The following is a 7,381-nucleotide window of genomic DNA, read 5'->3' as shown; positions in this document are numbered from 1 at the left end:
ATCGCCTCGCGCGTGACCCCAGCCCCCCCCCCCCCCAGGGCTGTTGGTGACATCACGAAGCCGATCCCAGCCTCCGTGTGGTGGAGTGGCGAGGTGGGAGAGCAGTGACGAGGTGGGGCTGTTTTGAGTCGTTAGGGGAATGCGGGGGAGATTTAGGGGGTGATGAGAGGGGGCGAGTTGGGCAGGGGTGGTGTGCGGTGCCGGAGTGGGGGGGCGCGCAGTAATAACGATGCCAGTTTACACTCAGCGGATCAAAGGCTCGGCTGCTTTGAAAGGAACGAGGGCGGCGTCAATCATTCACTCGCTCCGAGACTCCCCCACTCGCCCTCCCCTCCATCCCCTCCATCCCCGCCACCCCTCCCATTTCGCCCCCTGACCCGCACCGGGGGCATCGCTCACTCACACGCGGGGGTCCTTGGAGGCGCGTGGCGGGTCAACGACTGTGGGCGTCAGCACAGCAAGTAGGTTGGTGAACTCGGAGAGCGGCCTGAGGCGCAGCTTCTCTCCTCGCCAGTGTCGCCTTCCTCCGGGCACTCCCGAGTGGCCCTCGCTCGCACGAGACTCGACAAGCAGCCGATGGGACAGGTCCCATTATCGACACTGTCACGCACACCCTGACACACCCTGACACAGCTGTAACACGCACCCTGACACACCCTGACACACCTGTCACGCACACCCTGACACACCCTGACACAGCTGTAATACGCACCCTGACACACCCTGACACACCTGTCACGCAACACCCTGACACACCCTGACACACCTGTAACGCACACCCTGACACACCCTGACACCCTGTAACGCACACCCTGACACCGCTGTAACGACCCTACACCTACCTCAGGGGGGGGGAGATCGTAGCTGGTTGGTGATGGGTCGACTCAGGGGGTGGGGGGGGGGGGAGATCGTAGCTGGTTGGTGATGGGTCGACTCAGGGGGTGGGGGGGGGGGAGATCGGAGCTGGTTGGTGATGGGTCGACTCAGGGGGTGGGGGGGGGGAGATCGGAACTGGTTGGTGATGGGTCGACTCAGGGGGGGGGGGAGATCGGAGCTGGTTGGTGGTGGGTCGACTCAGGGGGTGGGGGGGGGGAGATCGGAGCTGGTTGGTGATGGGTCGACCCAGGGGGGGGGGGGGAGATCGGAGCTGGTTGGTGATGGGTCGACTCAGGGGGTGGGGGGGGGGAGATCGGAGCTGGTTGGTGGTGGGTCGACTCAGGGGGGGGGGGAGATCGGAGCTGGTTGGTGGTGGGTCGACTCAGGGGGGGGGGAGATCGGAGCTGGTTGGTGATGGGTCGACTCAGGGGGGGGGGGGGGAGATCGGAGCTGGTTGGTGATGGGTCGACTCAGGGGGGGGGGGGAGATCGGAGCTGGTTGGTGATGGGTCGACTCAGGGGGGGGGAGGGAGATCGGAGCTGGTTGGTGATGGGTCGACTCAGGGGGTGGTGGGGGGAGATCGGAGCTGGTTGGTGGTGGGTCGACTCAGGGGGGGGGGGGGGAGATCGGAGCTGGTTGGTGGTGGGTCGACTCAGGGGGGGGGGAGATCGGAGCTGGTTGGTGATGGGTCGACTCAGGGGGTGGGGGGGGGGAGATCGGAGCTGGTTGGTGGTGGGTCGACTCAGGGGGGGGGGGGGGGGAGATCGGAGCTGGTTGGTGATGGGTCGAATCAGGGGGTGGGGGGGGGGGGGAGATCGGAGCTGGTTGGTGGTGGGTCGACTCAGGGGGGGGGGGAGATCGGAGCTGGTTGGTGATGGGTCGAATCAGGGGGTGGGGGGAGATCGGAGCTGGTTGGTGGTGGGTCGACTCAGGGGGGGGAGGGAGATCGGAGCTGGTTGGTGATGGGTCGACTCAGGGGGTGGGGGGGGGGGAGATCGGAGCTGGTTGGTGGTGGGTCGACTCAGGGGGTGGGGGGGGGGGAGATCGGAGCTGGTTGGTGGTGGGTCGACTCAGGGGGGGGGGGGAGATCGGCATCCCAGGACGGGTCCGGGTCCCAGTCGCCACACACGAGACCCGTGGCCAGGAATCGAACTTCGGTTACCGAGTCGAAAGCGGCGTAGCGCGCTAACTACTGCGCCACCACTCCAAGTCTCCTTACCCCCCGCCCTTCGTCTCGTATCACAAAGGGGGGCGGGGGGTCGAGGAAGGGGGTGGGATTAATCCTCCCCGCTCCACCGGTGACGTCACCGCGGCGCAATTAGCCGCTGCGGTGACGTGCAGGCGTCGCGGCTTTGTGCGGGAGACGAGGGCGTGACGTCACACGCGGGACGCGCCGCCACTTGGAGGAGGAGGAGGCGGCTTCATTCATTTATTTGCCGCAACTTTCATTCATTCATAAGCCCCCCTCTCTCATTCGCTCATTAAAAGTCTCGTTCATTCATAGCTCCTCTCGTACGTTGAGTCATGGTCCCAAGTTCCACCCAGTGATTGTCTCGCTCTCTCAGTTCATTAATCGCCTCCTTCATTCATTCGCCAACTCGTTTATTATTAATTCAAGGTCTTCTTCATAGGACCATTCACGATCGGGTTCACTCATTTATTCGTGGCCTTGCTTGTTTTATTCGTTCAGCACTCATTCTCGGCCCCGTTCCTATTTAGCTTCGTTCATTCCTTTATGGTGTCGCTCAATTATTCTCATCCTTCACTCATTCCGCAGCGAAAGCCTCGGGAAGAAAACACGGGGAGAACACGGGGATAAAACACGGGGAGAACACGTGGAGAACACGGGGAGAACACGGGGAGAACACGGGGATAAAACACGGGGAGAACACGGGGAGAACACGGGGAGAACACGGGGAGAACACGGGGAGAACGCGGGGATAAAACACGGGGAGAACACGGGGATAAAACACGGGGAGAACACGTGGAGAACACGGGGAGAACACGGGGAGAACACGGGGAGAACACGTGGAGAACACGGGGAGAACACGGGGAGAACACGGGGAGAACACGGGGATAAAACACGTGGAGAACACGGGGATTAAACACGGGGAGAACACGGGGATAAAACACGGGGAGAACACGTGGAGAACACGGGGAGAACACGGGGAGAACACGGGGAGAACACGTGGAGAACACGGGTAGAACACGGGGAGAACACGTGGAGAACACGGGGAGAACACGGGGAGAACACGTGGAGAACACGGGGATAAAACACGTGGAGAACACGGGGATAAAACACGGGGAGAGCACGGGGATAAAACACGGGGAGAACACGTGGAGAACACGGAGATAAAACACGGAAAGAACACGGGGAGAACACGTGGAGAACACGGGGAGAACACGGGGAGAACACGGGGAGAACACGGGGATAAAACACGGGGAGAACACGGGGATAAAACACGGGGAGAACACGGGGATAAAACACGGGGAGAACACGTGGAGAACACGGGGATAAAACACGGGGAGAACACGTGGAGAACACGGGGAGAACACGGGGATAAAACACGGGGAGAACACGGGGAGAACACGGGGATAAAACACGGGGAGAACACGGGGAGAACACGTGGAGAACACGGGGATAAAACACGGGGAGAACACGGGGAGAACACGGGGATAAAACACGGGGAGAACACACGGGGAGAACACACGGGGAGAACACGGGGATAAAACACGGGGAGAACACACGGGGAGAACACGGGGAGAACACGGGGATAAAACACGGGGATAAAACACGGGGAGAACACGGGGAGAACACGGGGATAAAACACGGGGATAAAACACGGGGAGAACACGGGGAGAACACGGGGATAAAACACGGGGATAAAACACGGGGAGAACACGGGGAGAACACGGGGATAAAACACGGGGAGAACACGGGGAGAACACGTGGAGAACACGGGGATAAAACACGGGGAGAACACGTGGAGAACACGGGGAGAACACACGGGGAGAACACACGGGGAGAACACACGGGGAGAACACGGGGAGAACACACGGGGAGAACACACGGGGAGAACACGGGGAGAACACACGGGGAGAACACACGGGGAGAACACGGGGAGAACACACGGGGAGAACACGGGGAGAACACACGGGGAGAACACACGGGGAGAACACGGGGAGAACACACGGGGAGAACACACGGGGAGAACACGGGGAGAACACACGGGGAGTACACGGGGAGAACACACGGGGAGAACACACGGGGAGAACACACGGGGAGAACACGGGGAGAACACACGGGGAGAACACACGGGGAGAACACGGGGAGAACACACGGGGAGAACACGGGGAGAACACACGGGGAGAACACACGGGGAGAACACGGGGATAAAACACGGGGAGAACACGGAGAGAACACGGGGAGAACACACGGGGAGAACACGGGGAGAACACACGGGGAGAGCACACGGAGAGAACACACGGGGAGAACACACGTGGAGAACACGTGGGGAGAACACACGTGGAGAACACACGTGGAGAACACACGTGGAGAACACACGGGGAGAGCACACGTGTGTGTAAGCAGAGGAGCACAGAGGGAGCAGTAGGCACGAGTGAGGCCGGTGGAGGCACGAAGGCCGTGGGGTCTCTCAAGTCTCGCTCCTGAAGTCTCGCTCCTGAAGTCTCGCTTCTGAAGTCTCGCTCCTGAAGTATCGCTCCGCTGACCCCGCGCCCTGTCCGTCTTCCTCTCTCTCAGTGCCGCCGACGCTCACGCTGCGCCCATTCATTGCCACTCGCCGACGGTGAGGCCCGCAGGATCGAACCTGGCTCCAGGTGGGGTCGTAGAGCGGGGTGCGCGAACCACTGCGCCACCACTCCACATGCGCGCGGCCCCGGTACAGAGAGCCCGCGCCGAGTTCGAGATTCGTCATCGTCATCCTCATCGTCGTTACGCCGCGCGGTCACCCAGGAAAGCCCCACTGAGGCTCATGACTCTATTTCAGCGGCCGTCCTGCCAGGTTTCGCAATAGACGTCGGTGATTCTATGGATATTTTTAATAGTTGTACACCCCAAGCTGCCACTGATATTCAGTGGCCTAAAATCAAATGTTTTCGTTCCGGATGACCGCTGCAACGTATGAAATTGTGTTTTGATTCAGTGTGCTGATCTTTAAAGGTACATTTGAAAAATGTTGATACTCCTACTGATGATCCTGCTGTTGTGGAGTGACTCATGCAGCCAGCTATGGCTGCAGGGTTTGGTGGTACATGTTGTTAATGTCGTTTATTGTGAAATTTCGGTCACAGTTCCTATGATCACTGTTACATTGCTTTTATGGCTTTATTTTGGTGATTTCGAAAACATTTTTTGGTTTGGCCATGTTTGTTTGTTGTAGTACGGAGTTAGACTGATGGCCTTAATCTAAGTTGGCTTGTAGTTGTTGTTGTTTGACTTGCATCCCACTGGGATTTTTGCACAGCGTTGGTGTACGGTGCTTTTTTCTAGAAGACTTTGCAGTTTTTTCCTGGATTTTTCTGTTTGCGCATAGTCACTTTAAGATGTTTTCTTGTTCATGTTTTTGTTTTTTGTTTGTTGCGGTTGCAGCAGATTCAAGAGCCGAATGGCTCACAGGGCTATACCAAATAAATGAAACTGAAACTGAAAACGACGTCCGCACACAGTAGCCAACTCTTCAAATGATGACGCTAGGATCTTTAACGTCCCGATGTGAATCAGACGACGCGTAGTTATTTCTAAGGTTAACACACAACTCGCAGTGTTAATCAGGGCGACCGCTGGATTAGAACCGCGAAGTTCTGCAACGAGCGTACGCGCCGGGCCACCGCCCTTCGCGTGAGGAGCGCAACGGAGATTCGCCATCAGTCCCTCGGAGCCGGCGACATCAGCGAGCGGCTCGCCTCATGGAACAGAAGTCGCGTCTTTCATCAGAATCCGGCGCAGCGATGGGAACGCTCACAGCCGGTGGATCCTCGATTTGATTCCCGACTCGAGCGCCTCTCTCGATGTGGTTTTATGTTCTCCCCCTGCCTGGCTTTCCTCTGGCATCCCCGGTTTCCTCCCATAGCAACAACAAAACCCCACACAGAATGTAACTGGTATTGGACAAACATCCCCGTTGCTGAAAACGTACCTGCAAATCCCGAAATTGGGAACAAATACAGCAGCAACACCGCCTCGCTCCTGCAATAACCTGGCAGCAGCCTCCTAAAAAGATGATGATGACTCGGCGAGGCTCTTCTGGCTCAACAAGCAGGATAACACGTAATACTACATCAACATAATGAGTACAACTCATTTACAATTTGCCTCTTTGCTTTCCGTGTGTTTTCGTACATACACAATGGCCATCCCATTGATAGGTTTGCGATGATATTATATTCGTACCCAGTAGCGGGCTTTTCTTGCTATATATTGACTTGAACGTCACACTCAAAGGTGTAGTTATAGAGTGTAGGCAGGCCTGACTGCTGATGAGACGCTGAATGTGGAAACCGGTCTCGAGTGTAGCTTGTGTTGAACTCATGCTGCTGCTGCTCAAGTTACGCACTTCCAGAAGGTTGTGTGGCTGATGGGATGGGTACAAATATGTGTTGTTTTGTTGTACGTGGAGGGCCTGGCATGGGAAGTGGCTGAATTGTTCTGCCGATTCATCGGGTGACACGCGTGGTGTAGCCTGCACTGCTGTGCCCCTGCTTATTTAGGGTCGTGTCTAACTTGATTGAATCAGCAGTTTCAGAGAATGTACAATTTCAAAGGTTGATAGATTCATATTTTAAAGGAACCCCTCGGGTTAAACACGGTGAAACTGTTGGTGTCCAATATCGAACATTTTGTTGCTTATCGGATTTTAACGTCGGAATTGTTGTTGGTGTTGTGTGGCTCCCGCGTACAACACGAACATAAGCGAATAGCCTTTACACATCCCATCAGCCACACCATCCCTTCTCGGAGTGCATCGTTTCAGCAGCATTGGTTTAACGCAAGCGCAACTCTAGGTTTCGACATTCAGTATTTCATGAGCAGTCAGGCTCGCTGGAAGCAGTGCTGGCGACCTGCCCCCAGAGTGCCCACCATGCTGAGACGGGAACATGCCCCAGGTTCAGGCCTCAGTTCAGAAACCAAGAAGTTCAAACATTGTAGCCCCCAGCAGTGTAGGGCTGAGAGTCCAAACGAAATGGAAATGCAGGCATTAAACGAGCGATACAAAATCAGTAAATATCTAAATACATTGCACCACATAACGAATCACACACGCTCACTCTAAGCGTGAACAAAGGATGACAGTTTTCGATAAAGAGTACGGAAAGATACACGTGACCGAGTTACATTTAGAGCTCGCAGCGTGCTCGACCCCGGCGCGTGTGAGCACTGAGAGCACGTGGCCAGGTCGTGGTGGCCAGGTCGTGGTGGCCAGGTCGTGGTGGCCAGGGCGTGGTGGCCAGGTCGTGGTGGCCAGGTCGTGGTGGCCAGGTCGTG

The 7,381-nt window shown here is 56.9% G+C and overlaps 1 long non-coding RNA gene across 1 annotated transcript; it reads left to right on the top strand.

Annotated features, from left to right (window-relative positions):
• Nucleotides 1-299: 299 nt before the first annotated feature.
• LOC144719306 (uncharacterized) lies at nucleotides 300-5,549 on the top strand. Its single transcript, XR_013585581.1, has 2 exons — nucleotides 300-461; nucleotides 4,640-5,549. It is a non-coding gene; the product is annotated as an uncharacterized LOC144719306 (long non-coding RNA).
• Nucleotides 5,550-7,381: the final 1,832 nt, after the last annotated feature.

The sequence above is a fragment of the Lampetra planeri genome, chromosome 6 (assembly GCF_965212315.1).
Source record: "Lampetra planeri chromosome 6, kcLamPlan1.2.h2, whole genome shotgun sequence".
Taxonomy (NCBI): Eukaryota; Metazoa; Chordata; class Hyperoartia; order Petromyzontiformes; family Petromyzontidae; genus Lampetra; species Lampetra planeri.
This window is presented reverse-complemented; position numbering and strand designations above follow the sequence as displayed.